This window comes from Taudactylus pleione, unplaced genomic scaffold (assembly GCF_031769625.1).
Source record: "Taudactylus pleione unplaced genomic scaffold, aTauple2 ptg000258l, whole genome shotgun sequence".
In the NCBI taxonomy this organism is placed as follows: Eukaryota; Metazoa; Chordata; class Amphibia; order Anura; family Myobatrachidae; genus Taudactylus; species Taudactylus pleione.
The window spans coordinates 4,970,264-4,993,141 of NW_028284660.1; the positions used below are offsets into that span (position 1 = coordinate 4,970,264).

Consider the following 22,878-nt stretch of genomic DNA (forward strand, 5'->3'; position numbering starts at 1 on the left):
TGCCCTGCATCACCGCCAGTGGGTTGCTTAGGATACCTAAGTTTTTTCCTGGCAGCCCCAGTTGCGGGAGAAAATGAAGAAGGAGCTGTTGACGTGTCACGTTCCGCTTCAGCTGACAGTGTGTTCACCAGCAGGTCTTTACACCTCTGCAGGCTTGTGTCAGCCGGAAAGAGAGACACCACATAGGCTTTAAACCTAGGATCGAGCACGGTGGCCAAAATGTAGTGGTCTGATTTCAACAGATTGACCACCCTGGAATCCTGGCAAAGCGAATGAAGGGCTTCATCCACAAGTCCCACATGCCGAGCGGAATCGCTCCGTCTTAGCTCCTCCTTCACTTTCTCCAGCTGCTTCTGCAAAAGCCTGATGAGGGGAATGACCTGACTCAAGCTGGCAGTGTCTGAACTGACTTCATGTGTGGCAAGTTCAAAGGGCTGGAGAACCATGCACAACACGGAAATCATTCTCCACTGCACTTGAGTCAGGTGCATACCCCCTCCTTTGCCTATGTCATAGGTGGATGTATAGGCTTGAATGGCCTTTTGCTGCCCCTCCATCCTCTGAAGCATATAGAGGGTTGAGTTCCACCGCGTCACAACCTCTTGCTTCAGGTGATGGCGGGGCAGGTTCAAGAGTGTTTGCTGGCGCTCCAGTCTTCGGCACGCAGTCGCTGAATGGCAAAAGTGGGCAGAAATTTTTCGGGCCACCCAAAGCGTCTCCTGCACGCCCCTGTCGCTTTTCAGAAAATTCTGCACCACCAAGTTTATTGTGTGAGCAACACATGGGACGTGCTGGAATTTGCCCAGATGTAATGCCCGCACAATATTGGTGGTGTTGTCAGATACCACAAATCCCCAGGAGAGTCTAAGTGGGGTAAGCCACTGGGCGATGATTTCCCTCAGTTTCTCTAAGAGGTTGTCGGCGGTGTGCCTCTTACTGAAACCGGTGATACACAGCGTAGCCTGCCTTGGAACGAGCTGGCGTTTCTGAGATGCTGCTACTGGTGACGCTGCTGCTGTTGCTGCGTAAGGTGATACATCTACCCAGTGGGCTGTCACAGTCATATAGTCCTTAGTCTGCCCTGTTCCACTTGTCCACATGTCCGTGGTTAAGTGGACATTGGGTACAACGGCATTTTTCAGGACACTGAGGACACTTTTTCTGACGTTTCTGTACAGTCTCGGTACCGCCTGCCTAGTGAAGTGGAATCTAGACGGGATTTGGAACCGGGGACACACTACCTCCATCAATTGTCTAAATCCCACTGCACTAATGGCAGATACCAGACGCACGTCTAACACCAACATAGCAGACAAGGCCTCAGTTATACGTTTTGCTTCAGGATGACTGCTGTCGTACTTCATCCTCCTCGCTAAGGACTGTTGGAGGGTCAATTGTTTAGTAAAAGTAGTGGTGTTCCTACTTCCTCTCTGGGATGATGAACGACTCCCAGCAGCAACAGCAGCAGTGGCAGCAGTAGGCGTAGCAATGCAGGATCCTCCGGAGGAATCCCGGATAGGAGAGTCAGTCATGCCAGTGACATGGCCTGCAGGACTACTTCTGATCCTGACTAAGGAGGAAATTGATGAGGAGGGAGTTGACGGTGTGGTTTGCAGGTGCTTGGATACAACAGGACAACGGGATTTAGCTGTCCCTGGACTGCTTACGGTCTTAGCCAAAGTTTCTGAACTTGACAGTAACTTTTTATGAACGCGCTGCAGGTGCCGTATAAGGGAGGATGTTCCTAGGTGGTTGACATCCCTACCCCTACTTATTTCACCTTTACATATGGTACATATGGCAAGACAGTTGTTGTCCGGATTTGGATAGAAATATTGCCAGACGAAAGAGGTGGAATGTTTGGTCTTCTGCCCAGGCATGACCGTGATGGGCTTTTTCATCCCACGGACAACTGTCTCCCCCGGAGCCTGATTTAAACAAACCACATCACCATCAGAATCCTCCTCGCCAACTTCCTCCTCAGCGCCAGCTACACCAGTATCCTCATCCTGTTGTACTTCAACAGTGACATCTTCAATTTGCATATCATCAAGTGGACTGTGGGTGCTCCTTTCAGCACTTGCAGGGGGCGTGCAAATGGTGGAAAGAGCCACCTCTTCCCGTCCAGTGCTGGGAAGGTCAGGCATCACAACCACCACCACACTTGGACTCTCCTTGGGGATTTGTGATATCTTCTTAGAAAGCACAGTTCTTCGCTGTGCTTTTGCCAGCTTAACTCTTTTGATTTTTTTAGTGGGAGGAGGGCTTCCATCGTCATGTGAAGCTGAACCACTAGTCATGAACATACTAGGGATCGACCTTAGCCGTTCCTTGCCACTCCGTGTCGTAAATGGCATATTGGCAAGTTTACGTTTCTCTTCAGCTGATTTAAATGTTTTTTTCAAGGTCATTTTCCTAAACTTTGTCATTTGGGATTGTATGTGCCCTCTATTATGACATTGGGCATCGGCCTTGGCAGACGACGTTGATGGCATGTTATCGTCTATGTCAGGACTAGTGGCAGCAGCTTCAGCACTAGGAGGAAGTGGTTCTTGATCTTTCTCTATTTTATTTTTATCGGAGAAAGTTTGGTCCTCCATTTATGTTATATCGATTTGATATATACGTGCGGCTAAACACAGAAAATATTTTTTTATTTTTGCTGGAGAGTAGTGCACTTTGTGGGTTACACCAGCCTTTAAGAAATGAGCCAGCCGGTTCTTTACTTATGGGACACAGGCGCACGCTTGACGCTGCTCCTTTGTTGATGCACGTGTGGCTACTGCGCACACAATTCACAAACACAGAAAAAATATTTTGTTATTTGGTTTGTTGTGTACTTTGGGGGTTACAGCACCCTTTAACGGTCAAGCCAGCCGGCCCTTTACTTATGACACAGGCGCACGCTTGGCACTACTTTGTTGATGCACGTGCGGCTACTGCGCACACAATTCACAAACACAGAAAATTATTTTGTTTTGGTTTGGACTGGAGTGTACTTTGGGGGTTACAGCACCCTTTAACGGTCAAGCCAGCCGGCCCTTTAGTTATGACACAGGCGCACGCTTGGCACTACTTTGTTGATGCACGTGCGGCTACTGCGCACACAATTCACAAACACAGAAAATAATTTTTTGTTTTGGTTTGGACTGGAGTGTACTTTGGAGGTTACAGCACCCTTTAACGGTCAAGACAGCCGGCCCTTTACTTATGACACAGGCGCACGCTTGGCACTACTTTGTTGATGCACGTGCGGCTACTGCGCACACAATTCACAAACACAGAAAATAATTTTGTTTTGGTTTGGACTGGAGTGTACTTTGGGGGTTACAGCACCCTTTAACGGTCAAGCCAGCCGGCCCTTTACTTAGGACACAGGCGCACGCTTGGCACTACTTTGTTGATGCACGTGCGGCTACTGCGCACACAATTCACAAACACAGAAAATAATTTTTTGTTTTGGTTTGGACTGGAGTGTACTTTGGGGGTTACAGCACCCTTTAACGGTCAAGCCAGCTGGCCCTTTACTTATGACACAGGCGCACGCTTGGCACTACTTTGTTGATGCACGTGCGGCTACTGCGCACACAATTCACAAACACAGAAAATAATTTTGTTTTGATTTGGACTGGAGTGTACTTTGGGGGTTACAGCACCCTTTAACGGTCAAGCCAGCCGGCCCTTTACTTATGACACAGGCGCACGCTTGGCACTACTTTGTTGATGCACGTGCGGCTACTGCGCACACAATTCACAAACACAGAAAATAATTTTTTGTTTTGGTTTGGACAAGAGTGTACTTTGGGGGTTACAGCACCCTTTAACGGTCAAGCCAGCTGGCCCTTTACTTATGACACAGGCGCACGCTTGGCACTACTTTGTTGATGCACGTGCGGCTACTGCGCACACAATTCACAAACACAGAAAATAATTTTGTTTTGATTTGGACTGGAGTGTACTTTTGGGGTTACAGCACCCTTTAACGGTCAAGCCAGCCGGCCCTTTACTTATGACACAGGCGCACGCTTGGCACTACTTTGTTGATGCACGTGCGGCTACTGCGCACACAATTCACAAACACAGAAAATAATTTTTTGTTTTGGTTTGGACAAGAGTGTACTTTGGGGGTTACAGCACCCTTTAACGGTCAAGCCAGCCGGCCCTTTACTTATGACACAGGCGCACGCTTGGCACTACTTTGTTGATGCTCGTGCGGCTACTGCGCACACAATTCACAAACACAGAAAATAATTTTTTTTTTGGTTTGGACAAGAGTGTACTTTGGGGGTTACAGCACCCTTTAACGGTCAAGCCAGCCGGCCCTTTACTTATGACACAGGCGCACGCTTGGCACTACTTTGTTGATGCACGTGCGGCTACTGCGCACACAATTCACAAACACACAAAAAATATTATTTTTTTAGCACTAGGGGGGAGCACCCCTGATGGACAGAGCACCCCCTGGGCAACACTACAGCACCCCTTTAGGACTGGGACACTGCACAGGACTTTGGAGTGGACACAGCCCCTATGGAGAACTGACTGCACAACACAGTCCAGCCAGCCCCTATGGACTTTGAAGTAGTGGACACAGCCCCTATTAACAACAGCAGCACAGCACAACACAGCCAGCCCCTATGGACTTTGAAGTAGTGGACAACAGCAGCACAGCACAGCACTACTCTGCACTACACTACACTACACAGCCCAGCCAGCCCTAACTCCCACCCTCCCTCTTCACTGTCCACAGCCGAGTGAGAAAATGGCGCTGACGCGGGTACCTTATATAGGATCCAAAACCCGCGAGACCCGGAAGGCGGGATGATGACGTTTTGCCTCGATTTCAGATCCGAGTCAGGCGGGAAAAGTCGAGCCTGACTCGGATCGGCCTCGGATCGGGGGGGCTCGGATTTCAGAAATCCGAACCTGCTCACCCCTAATATATATATATAATCAGGGGAAATTAACGGCGACTCTCTGAACAACATATGTGCTCTCTCTCTATGGGCGGACTGTACAGTACTAAGCAACACATCCGTCCTCTCTTCGGGTACATACCGCAGTTGATTATCATGGTATGTACCTAGAAATTTTATTTACATTGCAAAGGACAGGGGGTGATGGGAAGGATCCGATCGGATCCCTCTCAGGATAAGCGTCCCAGTAAGAAGCCCATAGGCTTCTATTGGGTATTGCCACCTGAAGGTGGCATTACCCACTTGGATGAGGTGCTTAGTTCATATGGAAAATGCAGTAAAACCCCCGTTTATGGGGTTTTACCGCATTTTGCCATTTAGTGCATCCCGGCCAATGTGTGAAGTTTGGCACTCTGGAATTGAAACAGTATGCCGGGGTGCCCTCTTACTTTGGTAGAAGCATATAGGTATCTTGTAGAAAGAAAGAAGCATTAATCCACATACTTTTAAATTAGTGTAAATCTGTACTCTGAGGAAAAGACCCAGATAGGTCTACAAATATCGGTAACTATTAATACAGATTTAAACTAGAGATGTGCACCGACCCTCGGGTTTTGGTTTTGGATCTGGATCTCCCCTGGTTTGGGATCTGGATTGGTTTTGCCAAAACCTCACCTCCGTGTTTTGTTTTCATGTTTTGGTTTTGGTTTTGGATCTGGATTTTTTCTTAAAAAATAAAAAAAAACAGCTAAAATCACATAAAATGGGCCTTTTTTGTTCCTACAGTAATAATAACCTCAATAACATTTATTTCCACTCCTTTCCAGTCAATTTTGACCACCTCACAGAACACAAGGGGACCAGGAAGTGTGCTTTCCAAAAATAAATAAACAAATGACTTAAATAATGCTTTACAAATCTTCTATAAACTGGCATTTCCGAACCTGTAGAGGGACATAAAAAAAACCACAGTTAGTTCAAACTGCCGTTGTTCCCACTGTCCACTTAACCATATGAGATATATTGTGAACAAGCGGCAAATGCAACATTTCAGACCTAAGGTTTAAGTATTACGTTGTGCGGCTGCGTCATGCCTGCTTGCTGGGAGTTGATTTTTATCATCCTAGAAGGGGACCAGGCAGCGTGCTTTCCAAAAATAAATAGACAATTGACTTAAATAATCCTTTGCAAACCTTCTTTTCTGTAACAGAATTTTCCGACCTGTATAGGGACATTAAAAAGAGTTTGTTAGTTTCAAATTGCCATTGTTCCCACTGTCCACTTCTCTTAAATATGTGAATGAATGTAGAAGGCCAAAAATTGGGTAGACCACACATGGCTGATTAATCAACCATGGCGACTGGGTTAGTATTATAAGGAAGAGGAGGCTGCAAACTGGGTGTCATGTTATGAGTTGGCCATATGGGGTATGTTGCTGTTAAGGGATCAGGCTGGTTATTATCAGTGGACACATTATAATTGTTGTTATTCTGGATTGCCATCTCCTGAAAGGTGTTTACCAACAGACACAGACTACCTACCTATCAGCTCAGGCATAGACAGTTCCTGAGGAACAGAGCTCTGTTCTCTGGAGGGAAGCCAAATAGGTGGGAGCCCCTGTTCCAAGTCCAACATCTGAAGCTCTAATCTCTCTACTTCATCTATGACAGAAGAAAAAAAATTGGGGACATCTAGCTCCTCTTTCTGTATCCTGCTTACCCTTTTTGGATGGATGGTTTGGAAGAAGAAGGCCTAGCAACAGATGGGGATGGTCATTATCGAGACCTGGTCCCCCCAGTGGGTGTAGTCTGGGAGGTATTGGTTGGCATGCAGGCAGCAGAATAACAAAGGCCTCCATGTTGTCTGTACTTACTATTCCGTATTTCAGTTTGCGATTCAGGTAGGAATAAAGTGGCACCAAATGACAGCCTGGCGCTAATAAACTACAATTGAATAATAAACCATAGCTGCAAACACCTATGGGTCTGTGTAAACCCAATAAAAGATCACCTACTGATGATCCCAAACATAAACAATACACTGATGGTGTTGCGCTAATTGGACTTGTAATTACAAATAAATACTTAATGTGGCAGAAATTAATTCAAGACACCAAATAAATCTAACATATGTTTAATAAATACACAATAAGCATATCAATAATGGTATACAAATGACATATAACAATCACCTTAATATTGTAAAAGTCTGTACAGACTATCATATATTACCATGGAACCTCTTAGTTCCTAATAAAAACCTGCATAGCTGGCAGGTTTACTAAAGGAAACAAAAAACATAAAAAATATATAAAAAATTGTATATTTCATATATACTGTGACCAATCTTCATCTGACAGTTCTCACCCGATCAAAGTCCACATATGAGAGTCCTAATATCCCCTTGATTCTACCTACGGGTTTTTAACAAGGGGTAATGCTGAAATGTTTTCCAAAGATGTAAACATTATAAAGTTATTTAGGAAACACGGACTCCATGCTAATTTGAAGTGTACGTATAATCCTCCTGTATATCCTGAAAAGGTGTAGCGGTTATTGGTATCTCCTACCGTCTGGCCAATGGACAAGGTTATCCTCTGACGGGGAAATCCTAAGGCTGTAATATGGTCAACACATGACCGCCTGGTTATCTCTCGCCGTCCTCAATCCAGCCAGCGGGCACCGTCACCGCAATATATATAGCAATTATGGCTATCCGTGGAAATAAGCGGGTATCCAGGGTCAGCAAAATGACTGTGTCACTTGATGAAAATCCTCTAAAGAGCATTTCATATTTATTAAACATATGTTAGATTATTTGGTGTCTTGAATTCATTTCTGCCACGTTAAGTATTTATTTGTAATTACAAGTCCAATTAGCGCAACACCATCAGTGTATTATTTAGGAATAAAGGCCTTCATTCAGAGCCGTACGCTCTGAGCAGAGCGCACACTCTGAATGAGGGCCGGCCTCCATTTTCATGGAGCGTCCTCCTGGACGCTCGTATAGCTGTGGGTCACCACCCACAGGCTATACGAGCGTGCATTGTGATGGTCGCGATGGTCGAGACCATCGCGACCATCGAATTTGCGAGCCGGAGCCTGCGGTTGAGGTTTTCAACCGCAAGCTCCGGAGTGATTTTGGCTCTATCAGAACGCCCCCGTCAGGGAGGCACGCCCCTGGCACGCCCACCAAAGGGGGCGTGCTGTCAATCAACATTGACAGCACGCCCCCTTTGATCGGACTCAATGAGCGAAGGACTTTCCTTCGCTCGTCGCGTCTGGCGCATGCGCACGACGGAGCTCCCTCCGTCGTGCGCATGCTCAGTCCATAACATCGACCCACTTGCGAGCGGACAGCCGCTCGCGAGTGGGTCTGAATCAGGCCCAAAGTGGGCTACAGAACACAGTGACAGAATCACTGGATGTCTACAGGCCAAATACGATCCATGAATTCCCAGACAGACTCCGGACAGATGAATTTTGCTTGTAATAAATAATCTTTGGCTATATATAACACCCACCTTTGCCAGGAATTACCAGACACTTTGAAGGCTGTACCTTTGAACTGCTTGATAGAAAACATGTGAATGAAACCTTTCCACACTGCAGAACATGATGGAGAAATCCCTTGAAGTTCAGCACCTAGAGCATCTTTTTCTCTGAGCCCTCTCCTGACTGTGAAGAAAGATTCTCCACACTGTAGTCTTCCATTGTGACTTTTTAATGGTGATTTCAATGTTGTTCACTGGCTGAGTTCCATCTCATCTGAGGGTTGTGCTTTCCCCATGCAAATGAGACAATTCACATCCAGAAGGTGACTCTTATGTTTAGAATTGGTGTCAGTCTCTCTTTTGGCTGAATTAGGCATTAGTTTTTTTTTATATAAATATAGGCTTTAGTTTTTTAGAGCATATAACTTTATAAGCTGTTAGGATAACATTTCTGCTATGTTCAACATTAAAAAAAACTTTTTGTAACCCAATAACTTAAATAAAAAGTTTTCATTGCAATATTCATGCAGCCCCTTGACAGACAGCAGCACAGAACCCCTGCGCAGCTATGTCGATGACAGGTGTGGCTGACACGCACACAAAACAAATTGTTTATTTATTATTTTGGGCAACAGCCTCTCAACAGACAGGAGCACAGCACCCCTGCACAGCTACGCCAATGACAGTGACAGCCAGGTGTAAAATTGATCATAAATTATTTTAAAAATAATTAATTGGGTGCAGCCCTTGGCTGTTAAATTCATCATAAATTAATTTAAAAACAATTCATTGGGTGCAGCACTTGACTGTTAAATTTATCATAAATTAATTTAAAAACAATTAATTGGGTACAGCCCCTGGCTGTTAAATTGATCATAAATTAATTTAAAAATAAATCATTGGTTCCTAAACCAACCATAACATTAATTTAAAATGTCAGGCAGCAATGCCCCAACCACCACATAATGGAAAGGAAAAAGGTGCAAGATGGAATAGTCCTTGGGCCCAACCACCCTTATGTTGTATATGAAACAGGACAGTTTAACAAACCAATCATTTCAATGACAAGGACTGCCAATTGTGGCTGAAATTATTGGTTTGTTTGGACCCCCATAAAACAAGCTGCCAATGTGCTTTGGACATGGAAAAGAAATCAATCCCATACACAAATTGGCTTTACATTACAAGTTGTCATCATCCTCGTCCTCATCATCCCCATCAGTGTGTACATCCTCTTCTTCACACAATATTAATTCATCCCCGCTGGATTCCACCATAGGTGCCTCTGTCATTTTTTGATGTAATTGTTGGTCAAGGTCTTCCTCGTGGAATTTGTAATTCATTTTAATGAACATCATCTTTTCCACATTTTGAGGAAGTAACCTCCTACGCCGATCACTGACAAGGTTGCCAGCTGCACTGAAAACTCTTTCGGAATACACACTGGTGGGTGGTGGGCAGTAACTGGGTCAGTGTGTGCTGTGGGGGAAAAACAAGTGAGCTGGGATGGAGGTCAGTGTGCTCAGTGAGAGATTGCTGTGACAGAGCAGTGGGTCAGTGTGATATGAACTGGCAATGAGAGCTATAGAGGGGGCAATCAGTGGGGCCAAACTCCGAAAAGCTTAGCAAATATCAAGGGTTATTTATACATACATAGCCGACATTTCAAGGCCGTGGCGCACCAGAGTGCTGTACAGTGGCATGAATCAGGAATGAAAGTATAGTGCTATGGATTGTTTGAGAGAGGGGACCCCAAAACCAGTATCTTGCCTAGGGCCCCATGAGGTCTAAATCCGGCTCTGCCCCTTATACAGTACCCCCAGTATGCAATGCACCCAGTAGTGGTCCCTCTTATGCAGGCCCCCAGTAGTGCCCCTTATACAGTAACCCCAGTAGTGGTCCCCCATTATGCAGGCCCCCTGTAGTGCCCCTTATACAGTGCCCCCAGTAGTGGTCCCCCATTATGCAGGCCCCCTGTAGTGCCCCTTATACAGTGCCCACAGTAGTGGGACCCCTTATGCAGTGCCCTTATACAGTGCCCCTGTAGTGGTTCTCTCTATACAGTGCACCCAGTAGTGATATAGTTCCAGTAGTGCCCCTTACATAACACTCACAGACATACATACACACACAAAGCACTGACTCTCCTTGGCTGCTAAAACTCACACTTCGCCGCCAGGTAGTATGGGTGTACTACCCAGCACTGGCGGCGATGTGTGTGTAACTGTGTAGTGCGGACCGCACTCACTGCAGTCTGCACTACACTGGCTGACAAGGACATGCCTGTACTGTGGCCGGGTGCGCCCCCCTGTGCTGCTGGTCCCAGGGCACCCAGGACACGAGCCCCGGCGGCCCTGCCCTAGTTACGCCGCTGGGCGGTATATAGTAGAGGTCAGCACTGTATTATGGAAATTAAATGTCTGTAATAACTAATGAAACTATTAAAACTATGGCCCTCATTCAGACCCGCTCGCAAGCTAGGTCGATGGTGAGGGCCTGCGCACGCGCAGCGCTCGCAGTGCGCATGCGCAAGCCCTGGACAAATTCATTAGCTCCGGGGCTCGCTACAATGTTGATCGACACCTAATATGTTGATCGACAGCTCGTCCCGTTTTGTAGGCAGAGTGGGGGGGTGGCCGGACAAACTGAGGCCTTCCTAAAGGGACCCCTGCCATTTGTAGGCGGCCATATGTAGGCGGCCCTACTGACATCACCAGTGATGTCAGTAGGGAGCATCCTGGTCTGTTTGAGCAGGAAGCTACCTGGGGCTTGCGGTAGACAAGAACCTACCGCAAGGGTCTCATCGCAAGCCCCGATGGTCGTGATGGTCTCGACCATCGTGACCATCACCTGGTCACTCGCTAAAGCTGTGTGTGTAACCCACAGCTTAGCGAGCGGCCAGGAGGCCGGCTTTCTAAACCAAAGCGGATGCCCTCATTCGGAGCGAGTGCTCGCTTTTTGCGAGCGGCTCTGAATGAGGGTCTATATGCATTATGAACTTGGTTGCATATTAGGCCTGATCCCAAAACAGATTTAAGTGCTAAAACAGATGCACCTGTGCACGTACAAGTCAGATCTCAAACTTAGGAGCTGATTCAGACCCGCTCGCTAGATGCATTTGCATGCAGCCACTCTGCTGCTAATAAATGCATAGGCTGCAATCGCACTGTAAGACATTAGTACGCCCACTATGTCTTAGCGTGCAATGGCAGTGCGATCGCAAGCCAGTATAATGACGGCCCCTTTCCTTTCGCCGCACACGACATCTCCATGAAGTGTATGCAATATCAGTAACATCAAGTGCCATCGGCCTCACATGCCGCACTTGTGGTTGACCATACCCTGCCACAAGCACTGCAATCGCTGCAGTGTGAAACACAACCAGGTGACGTGTACAATGACGTCCATGTTAATTATGCACGCCTGTTAAACACCGTTAAAACGCACTGGCATGCCTGCGTTCGCACATCCACTCCCCTCGTTTTCATGGACCATCCCCAGTCACCACCCACAAACGGCACATTCTGTCACTCAAACTAACAAGAAGACTACGGCTGGCGTGCGAACACTTCTCGATCACAGTAACTGGTTCGCAAATCCACACTGCGATGCATACGCAATGCGCAGTTAGCAAAAATTGGCCAGCTGTGAGCGGATGCAGCCTAGCGAGCGGTTCTGAATCGCCCCCTTAATTTCGTGAAATGGGCATCACTGGTTGGCAACGTGGTGGTTACAGCATGACACAGATGCATCAGGAGTATTAAGGCATTATGTCCAGATTTCTCTGCATGTTTGGGGTACACAGATAAAGCTGGGACCCCTGTGCCCGATGGATCTTTTGCACTTGGCTGGGGGTGGGTGTAGGCATGGCTGTGGCATGGCATGGATGGACAGATCCCACCACTAGCCTTAGATAGTACGTCTGGCTGCTGAGGACATCCGTGCTTGTGGACACTTTGTGTCAACCGAGAATCAGGCAGAGTACGTGTAAAGCTGGCCATACACGCTACAATTATCGGGGCGATCCGCCCGATATCTGCGGATCTCCCCGATAATTGTAGCCGTGTGCAGCCGACCGAGGGTTAAATATTGCTCGGTCGGGCAGGTCGGATTGTCCAGTATGCCCGTCCGATGCAATATTTAGGGGGTAACTTGTCGGCCGCATCGGGCAGTGTATGCCCAGCCGCGGCCGACAGCCCGACATTTCCTGTGTTCCTTCCCATGGAAGGAACAGGGAAATGTCTCCTCCCCCGGGGGCGGAGCGTAGATTTCGGGGCTAATACACTGTGAGAAATAACTTAGTATATGCCGCGGACATCTGCGGCTGGCAGTTTGCCAGATAAATTGTCTATCAGTCTGACAGACATTTCATCTGGACGTGTATGCCCAGCTTTAGTAAGTAACATCTGTTTTCTGACTTGCAGTGTGAGTCTCTTCAGCCGTGCAGAGATTGCTGGCTAAGCAGCTCATTTAGACCCGCTCGCAAGATGCGAATGCGCACTGGCAAAAAGGGGCCGGATATTTAAATTAATCGCACGCACTGCGTCGCGTAACGACGGCCACTATGTTTTAGAGAGCTATGGCAAAGTGCGCTCGCAAATGTCTGAAGACGCCCCCTTGCCACTCGCAACACACGTCATCTCCGGGAAATGAAGGATTAATCGGGACCATCGGGAGCCATCGGAGCTGCTCGCAGCCCTTGGGTTTGCCTTAGCCTTCCGCAAGCACAGCGATCAGTGCTGGATGAAATACATGCAGGTGACGTGTACCATGATGCTACTTTGCTAATTATGCACGTCCTTTAAACAGCGTTTTGGCAGTCAGACACGCCTGCGTTCGCACATCCTCTCCCCTATAAACAATCACCTTCCCCTGTTACCACCCACAAACGGCACTATCTATCACTCCAAGCAGCGACCTGATAGTGGCTTACGAGCTACCAAAATCAGATTGCAACAAATGGCTTGCGAACGCGCACTGCGTAATTATATGCATGCGCAGATGGACGAAAATCGCTCAGATCGAGTGATCGCGCCTTAGCGAGCGGGTCTGAAACAGGTCCAATGTCAGGTGATGTGACTACTATACACAAGCAGGTGCATTGAACATGTTCCTATTTCATTAAGAAAATTGGCAGAAAGTCTGGGATACTGTTCCGCAGCAGGAGGAAGTGGAAACGCCAGGTATGAAATCTCTTGACTCATGTTCGCTGTTTGGAAGCCAGGAGTGACTTTTAAACAGCACTTTAAAGGATAGTTTATTTAGTTGATTGTAGCAATTACACAATGTGGCTATACCTACTCCCGACGATCATTTATTTCTTCCTCATTGACAGCCTTGTGAGATGCTCTGTGCCTGAGGCAGCTGTGACTAGTTTTCTGGCAGCACATTCAGAACTGGCATATGATTTGCAACAAGGGCCCTCATTCAGAGCCGTACGCTCTGAGCAGAGCGCACGCTCTGAATGAGGGCCGCCCTCCATGAAAATGGAGCGTCCTCCTGGACGCTCGTATAGCTGTGGGTCACCACCCACAGCCTATACGAGCGTGCATTTTGATGGCCGCGATGGTCGTGACCATCACGACCATCGAAACTGCGAGCCGGAGCCTGCGGTTGAGGTTTTCAACCGCAAGCTCCGGAGTGATTTTGGCTCTATCAGAGCCAAAATCACTCCCACTGACATCACTAGTGATGTCAGTGGGCCGGCTTCTGATGGGAGGCACGCCCCCGGCACGCCCACCAAAGGGGGCGTGCTGTCAATCAACATCGACAGCACGCCCCCTTTGATCAGACACAACGAGCGAAGGACTTTCCTTCGCTCGTCGCGTCTGGCGCATGCGCACGACGGAGCTCCCTCCGTCGTGCGCATGCTCAGTGCATAACATTGACCCACTTGCGAGCGGACAGACGCTCGCGAGTGGGTCTGAATCAGGCCCAAGGTTTCTACCAGTGGACCCGATTCAGAAATGGTCATCCAGACAAATTGGTTAAATCCGTTTCATTTAACCAATGTATCTGAACACCTGTTTTTGTCTGTTTTTTAGTGTTCAGGAACAAATCATCGATTGTTATTTGCTCAAACATTACCAGATTTTCGTTCCAACCAGATAATTATATTTTGTTTATCTAGCTTTAAGCTACATACACACGTAAAGATTTTCTGTCCAACCATCCAACTAGTTGATTGGTTGGAATGAAAATCTGGTAACGTATGGGAGTAAATGATGATCAGCAATTTGCTCCTAAATGCCAGAAAACAGATGAAAATGGCGTCAGACAAGTTTGTTAAATGTTTGATCTAAACAATTTGTTCAAACAACAGTTTTTGTCCATTTTCCAGCGTTTGGGAGCAAATTGCTGATTGTCATTTGCTTTCATACATTACCAGGTTTTCATTCCAACCAATCAACTAGTTGGATGGTTGGACAGATAATCTTTATGTGTGTACCCAGCTTAAGAGTTATATTTACTAAAGGTCGATTTGTTAGTTTTTTGGGTGTTTTTGCATCGCATTAGAAATCCGCTTATTTACTAAAGAACAAACCCCTCGTAAAACCAACTAAGGGGTCTATTACTAAGCCTTGGATGGAGATAAAGTGAACGGAGATAAAGTACCAGCCAATAAGCTCCTAACTGCCATGTCACAGGCTGTGTTTGAAAAATGACAGTTACGAACTGGTTGGATCAGTAAATAGACCCCTTAATAACTAACTTTAGAACACAATAAAATATTGGTCTAAATATTTATTAGATAACATAGAGCCTGCTGATATTTAATGGTCCGCATACGGTATGCGCAGGACCTGCACAGCGCATGTGCAAATCTGGCCCTGTGCTATCGGTCGCAATGCCCTAAAAGCCACAGCATGACTGAAAATGGGGATGTGTTTGTACCTTTGTCTGGACGTGCGGACAAAGGGCCTGATTCAGTACGGATCGAAGATGCGATTGCAATAGCGATTACGCACGCAGACTCACTGCGATCATATGCTAATCCATTGCGATCACAATGCAATCCCAGCACTACATAAGGACGCCCACTTTACCTTACACACATCCGTAGTACTTAGCAGAATAGCAAAACCATCGGACACATCGAATACCATCGGACCCTCACGCACACTTGCACAAGGTCTGACCTTACTCAGAAATTGCTAACATGATCGCACCCTATGGGAGCTGAGGCTGCATATGCCCTTGCACTGGATAATTCAGGCACGCCCCTGCAACGGCGTCAAAATGCACTGGCACTCCTGCGTTTCACTGACTAAGCCCCCCGTCACCACCCACACATGGCACTTCCTGTCAATCACTCTGTAGTGGGTCTGCATAGTCACTGCGATCGCAGGTCCGATCGAAGAGGCCGGTTCACGCACACGAACTGCGATGCATAAGCATGCGCAGAATGCAACAATCGGCCGATTGCTTGCGTATTAGCAACTGTGTTCCTTGCTGAATCAGGCCCAAAGTTGGTTATTTAGTGCCTGTGTCCTAAGACGCAGCTTCCCTGGCCCAGGCAGCGTAATTTTTCTGGGTATCCTGAGTACCCTGAGGTATAATCAAATGTGAAGGTTAATCAAATGTCCGATGATCACACAGTTGATCCGATGGTTTGTCTTTGGATGCAGCAGCGAATCAGAGAAGCCAGAAGTGGGAGTCTTTTTATTAAAGACGCCTCCTGCGACTTTTGCATAATTTTGCACAGCGACATTAGCATACATCTCTGAATCAGGCCCAACGACAAGTATCAAAAACGCAAATTTACTAAGCATGGTTTTTGAAAAACATATGGCCAAAATACCCAAACAATAGACTAGCAACTGAGAGGCATGTTTCAGTACTTAAAACACATTCTATTGGAGAAAGCTTCATCATGATGACTATAAAAAGGGACACAACTATGTGGTGCACTGTGACTGTATGAATTATAGCCTTTCAGGGGTACTCTGGCCCTGATTCAGAGCCGGATGCTCTGACAGAGCGCTCGCTCTGAATCAGGGCCGGTCTTTTTTATCTTTAGAAGGGCCTCCTGGCCGCTCACAGCTATAGCGAGCAGCCAGGCAGATGGTCGCGATGGTCAAGAGACCATCGGGCTTGCGACGAGACCCTTGTGATCGGTTCTCGTGGCCGCAAGCCCAGGAGAGATTTCGGCTCTAACAGAGCCGAAATCTCTCCCACTGACATCACTCGTGATGTCACTGGGGCCGCCCCCAAACGGAGGCGTTCACATGGGAATGCCTCCGTTTGGACAGCCACTCCCCCGGCCCGCCCACCAAAGGGGGCGTGCTGTCACTCAACATCGACAGCACGCCCCCTTTGGAGCGAGACCCGGAGCGACGGTTTGCCCGTTGCTATCCAGGTCTCGCGCATATGCACGACGGAGCTGGCTCCGTCGAGTGCATTCACACTGGGCCACTATCGACCCGCTTGCAAGCGCATAGCTCTCACGAGCGGGTCTGAATCAGGCCCTCTGTGCTCAGCACATCCTGTACCACATCGACAGCACGCCCCCTTTGGTGCGAGACCCATAATGACGGCTTGGCTGTCGTTATTCAGGTCTCGCGCATGCGCACGATGGAGCAGCCTCCCTTGCGCGCATGCGCACTTGCCCAACATCGACCCGCTTGTGAGCGCTCAGCGTTCGTGAGCGGGGCTGAATCAGGCCCACAGTGTATCAGCCCTGCACATGCTGCTGTGTTCTCTGCATTTTTTTACCATTGGTTTGTTCCAGTCAGTCACCTATATAGTACTGGGCATATCACTGGCAACTTTCAGCCACCATCTCACCCAGGTTAATGCAGCCTTGAAGACCTTTTCCTATACCTACATCTGCTTTCCCAGCAAGGAGTTATGGTGCATACACACGATCAGATTTTTCCTTCAGATATGAACGATAACGATTTAAAAATCGTTCAGTCGTTCATATCTGAAGGAAAATCGTTCATATCTGACATGCCTGAACGATGGACGATCAACGATGCGCGTTCCCGTTTGTCAGATAACGATATCTGACATCTGATGGGTTTGCAGTCAGACTTGGACGATTCCATTCATTTTAATGCAATCAAAAATCGTTCAAATCGTTCAAAACTTTGGTAAAATCGTTCAAATCGTTCAATCGTTCATCTGACAAGTCTGACAAATCTGACCGTGTGTATGCTCCATTACAGTGGTATGAACTCAGGATAGCTTTCTATAATCTTGCAGGAATTTCCAGGAAGCTATAAACTGCACACAGATTGGGTTGAGATCACCTACGATTAGGGCCAATATTTACATAAATAGGCACCACACCAATTCCTTGATTGCGCAGGTACTAAATAACAACTTTGGGCCTGATTCAGCAAGGAACACTGGGCCTGATTCAGAGCCGCTCGTAAGCAGCCGCTTGTTCGCTCCGAGCGATGTTCGCACAACTGTGCATGCGTATGGTTATGTGCAAACCAGTCATTGCGGTCGGAAAACGTGCGCTCGTAAAACAACGAGGGGCTGCAAATTTGAGTGACAGAATGAGGCGTTTGTGGGTGGTAACAGGGGAAGGTGCTTGAAAACGGGGGAGTGGAGATCCGAACGCAGGCGTGCCTAACGGTCAAAACGGCATTTAATGGGTGTGCATAATTAGTAAAGGAGCGTCATCGACCACGCCACTTGGTTGTCTTTTAGCCTGAACTGCTCGCAGTGATAGCGGGAAGTAAATCCTACCACAAGCACTGCGAGCAGTTCAGATGCTCACGATTAATCTAATAAATAACGGAGATGACGTGTGATGCGAACGGTAAAGGGGCGTCTTTACAAAATAGTGAGCGCATTTTTCGGACGCTCACTCAGACATAGACACACCGCAAAGAGCGAGCGCTCAATTTAAATATCCGGCCCCTTTTTAAGAACGAGCGTCCGGGTTTGAATCAGGCCCACAGTTGCTACACTACACAGATCATTCAATAGACCTCTGTATGATACATAGAGCATTCTATATACCTCTGAACACTACACAGAACATTCTATAGACCTTTGTATGCTACACAGAACATTTCCACTATGACTACGAGTTTGTATATTCTCCCTGTGCTTGTGTGGGTTTCCTCCCAAAATCCAAACTATACTGGTAGGGTTGTTTGCTCCTGACAAAAAAATTAACCCTAGTGTGAATGTGTGTGATGTGGTAGGGAATAAAGAGTCAGCTCCACTGGGGTAAGGACTGATGTGAATGGCCAAATATTCTCTGCGCTATATAAATAACTGGTAATAAATAACAAAAGGGGCAGCAGCAAATGGATCTCTCCTCCAAGTAGTTGATGTCAAAATAGGACAAATATTATCAGAGATGAGTGGGAGAACTAACTTTTGGGGAACCAAGGCAAACCATGGCACGAAAACAAGGCAAAATATAATATTTCCAGGGATTGTAGATCAAGTTCTGTATTTGCTTTGTCAGGACCCTAGGGTTTGCAGCATTTTGGAACTGGATCAATACATTATGTTAACCATCCTTCATCCTTGATGTGCTCCCAAAAGATGTCAGCTGCACATGACACGCCCTCGGCTTCAGCTTCTCTTACACAAGCTACTGCCGGAAAAACTGTACAACTTTATTGAAAGTCACAATGATGTTGAGCCAGTACAGAGCACCAATGTGAAAGATCATGACATCTGTTCATGCTTAAAAGAAAATTCCAAATACTGTGACACATCTGCCTCATCTCAATCTGATACACTTTGCATTAGTAACATAATGGATATTACATTATTATGTAGAAATTATAATCTCAGAGAGTATCTTGAATTCTGGGAGGAAAAAAATACAATTTGGAGCACTTGTACAAGCTAATGTTATGACTTTAGGGTAAGATTCACCACTGACTAATGCAATAGTGCTAAGGATTAAATGAAACGATGGGGACAACTGAAAAGGTAGTCCTTGTCAGGAGTGAGGCTGGGTAGCCCTAGCTTAAAGCAATAGTGCTGAGAATTATATGAACCGATGGATACAACTGAAAAGCTAGTCTAGTCGCAGCCTTGAGGGCTGATTAATGTTTTGGCAAAGACGTAGCCTAGCAGCCAAGTTGCAGCCTTGAGGGCTGGTGATGCTTGGCAAGGATGTGGCCTTGTGGCCAAGTTGCAGCCTTGAGGGCTAGAGATGTTTGGCAGGGATGTGGCCTTGTGGCCAAGTTGCAGCCTTGAGGTCTGGAGATGCTTGGCAGGGATGTGGCCTTGTGGTCAAGTTGCAGCCTTGAGGGCTGGAGATGCTTGGCAGGGATGTGGCCTTGAGGGCTGGAGATGCTTAGCAGGGATGTGGCCTTGTGGCCTTGAGGGCTGGAGATGCTTGGCAGGGATGTGGCCTTGTGGCCAAGGTGCATCCAGACACAATAGTGATGATAAACGGCAGCTGAGGATATTGGATCCCATGATGCAACGGAGATAGCCAGATTGTTAAGGATGAGAACACTCAGATGCTGCAGTGTGGCTGATGCTGGCGGAATGTAGTACAGTAGCTGAGGTGCTGGAAATGCAGAGTAGCGGAGATAGCCAGGGTGTTATGGCTGGGAGCACTCAGACACTGCAGTGCGGCTTATGCTGCCAGAATGTAGTATGGCAGCTGAAATTACTGGAGACACAGGGCCTGATTCAGAGCCGCACACAAAAAGCGAGCGCTCGCTCTGCATCAGGACGGCCGCTTGTTTTTTTAGTTGCAGCCTCCTGGCCGCTCGCATAGCTGTGGATGACCACCCACAGCTTATGCGAGCGGCCAGGTGATGGTCGCGATGGTCAAGACCATCGCAACCATCGGGCTTGTGATGAGAACCTTGCGGTAGGGTCTCATTGCCGCAAGCCAGTGGACTTCGTGCTCTAATAGAGCAGGAAGTCGACCTGATGACATCACAAGTGATGTCAGTAAGGCCGCCCACAAACAGCCGACGTTCCTGCAGGAACGCCTCCGTTTGCCCAGCCACCCCCCTCTCGCCTACAAAACGGGGCGAGCTGTCGATCAACATCGATAGCCACCCCGTTTGTTGCGAGCACCGGAGCAAGTGCTTTGTGCGCTCGCTCCGGGGCTTGTGCATGCGCACTGGCCGAAAATCGACCCGCTTGCGAGTGCATAGCACTTGCGAGCGGGTCTGAGTCAGACCCACAGTGCAGCGGGAATAGCCACGGTGTTAGGCTGAGTCCACTTAGATGATGCAGAGTGACCTGGAACAACAAACATGTCCTAGACAGGAGACTCTGGAGTAACCCAAGGAGAGATACCAAAACTATGGAACCGGGAACACGTGTAAGATGCTATCATCTGGCATCTGAGCAATACACAAGTGGGAAAGAAAAAGGAGGAGGATCCAATCCAGTCAAAGAAGAGATGACGGAGCAGCCAGGTGGGAGGACTTCACGGATTAGCAATGTGGCATCCACGTCTCCCAGCAACGGGCCTGAGAGAGCTGCCAGGAGCACTGTTGTCCAACAAGACATAGCGGTGGCTTGTGACAGCTAGCTATGGAGTACTGCCCAGTGTGTACTTTGCAAATGGGTTTAGCACAGAAGGAAACTTCGTAAGCAATCGTCATAGGAGGCAATTCCTCAAAATGCACTAATATTGTGTGATTATAGTAACATCAGTGATGATGATGGTGAGTAAAGACCACAATGTTATCTTTTGTGGGGTCCCAAATAACCCAAGCACTTCAGCCACAACATCCATAGATAGTTTTGCACAAAGTTACATGATGGGCTTTTTGCCAGCTTTATGGTGTATCTTTTTATAAAATGTGCACTTTGCTGCTGCTATCCCTCTGCATGTCATTCCAGTTGCTGATAATGAGCATTACAGCCTCATGTCACATGATTTGAAGTAGGACCAATGAGTATAAAATGCAAATTAATATTAGCACAATTATATGAATACTGCAGATTCTGAGTCAGACATAGTCAATGCCGAATTAATTATGACAAGGGCAGATGAACTAATAAACATTGCCACATCTATATTTCTCTTTACGTTAACAAATAACTATAACATATAATTATTAAGCATCACAAACATTGACGAATAATAAACCTAATATTTAAGAGCTAATATTCCACAGTGACAAAGAATGTGAGCTATAATTAGAACATACTTATTACGAGAAGACTAATTGCGGTTATACATGTCATGTAGGACTTGTTTAACACAAATACTTGATCGTTATACCAATGCTGTAATTACATTGGCTGTCTGATTCCCTTAAAATACAATTTAAAGGGTTTTATAGGATTTATCTACCAAGTTTCAAGAGCAGGTTATTCTAATGATGCACACTGGCTATAACAATGTCCCAATGCTAAACCGTATGCTCTTATTACCCTGAGTACTGGTTGTAGGCTGCCATACTCAGTGAGCAAGTGCTGGAGCTCCCACGTTCTTCCCTGACACCAACAGTATTCGGATCATAGTGTAATTACTCCTATCTGTCTATGTCATATTATAATGTACTATTACAGGCTGCTACATAGCTCCATGCTGGTGACCTCTCTCCTCTCTTCTACCCTTGGATGTGCGGTGATGATTTTTGGAGGACAGCTCAGTGACAACAGATAACTTTGCTGCTCTGGTTTGATATCTATGTGCTTATGTGATTTACCATACAGAAATGAAAAAGTTATAATATAATAAGGTTAGTAATATAAGAAGGTTAGTATTAGCAGTGGCGTCACAAGGGGGGTGCGGTGGGTGCGGGCCGCACCGAGTGTCACCCTCCAAGGGGGTGACACCAAAATCTGACTCATCCCCACCCCCCGCTCAGCAGAGCCTTCACTGCAGGGAGACACCAGGCTGGAGAGGCGCTCTCCCTGCAGCAGCTGCTGAGACAGCTTTTAATTCTGCCGGCTGCCGCTGCACCTGTCACACTGAGACTGCCAGCGGCAGCCTACTATACAGTATGTGGCAAGTGCGGCTGTGCTCTTCATACAGTCCCCTACATGTGGGGGGGGGGGAGCGCTAGAGGCAGGGGGCTGATTACCTGCTGTCAGGGTAAAGATGCCGGGGTGGATGGCAGCTGAGCTCCTGCTCCTCCTCTCTTCAGTGAATCAGCTCCCTGCCTTACAGATCATCACGCTGGGAGCAGGCAGGGACCGTCTACAAAACATTTGCCAGTTTACAAGTGTATTCAAATACTGTTGATTACACTTGAATACTGACAAGTAGTTTGTACACTGTCCCTGCTTCTTCCCAGCGTGACCCTCTGACCTCCCAGTCAGAGAGGATGAGAAGGAGCTGGGAGACAGCATGCAGCCAGCACAGTGACTATGCTCTAATGTATACAGTAGGTGTAATGGGAAGTAACTAATTCAGTGAGGAGAGAGTGTCTATGCTGGGGATGGTGTATTAATGTATGTGCGTGGGTATACTCATTGTGTTTCTGTGTGTATAAGGGGTGTATTCATGTTATAGGTTATATGTGGGTCAAGGATGGTCTCTGCATTATTTGGCGGTTACTA

At 47.1% G+C, this 22,878-nt stretch overlaps 1 long non-coding RNA gene across 1 annotated transcript; it reads right to left on the minus strand.

Moving 5' to 3' along the window:
- Positions 1-5,718: 5,718 nt before the first annotated feature.
- LOC148514826 (uncharacterized) lies at positions 5,719-22,486 on the minus strand. The gene is made up of 4 exons (XR_015879456.1): positions 22,401-22,486; positions 6,458-6,577; positions 5,973-6,137; positions 5,719-5,860 (listed from the first exon to the last, which is right to left on the minus strand). It is a non-coding gene; the product is annotated as an uncharacterized LOC148514826 (long non-coding RNA).
- Between the last annotated feature and the right edge of the window lie 392 nt (positions 22,487-22,878).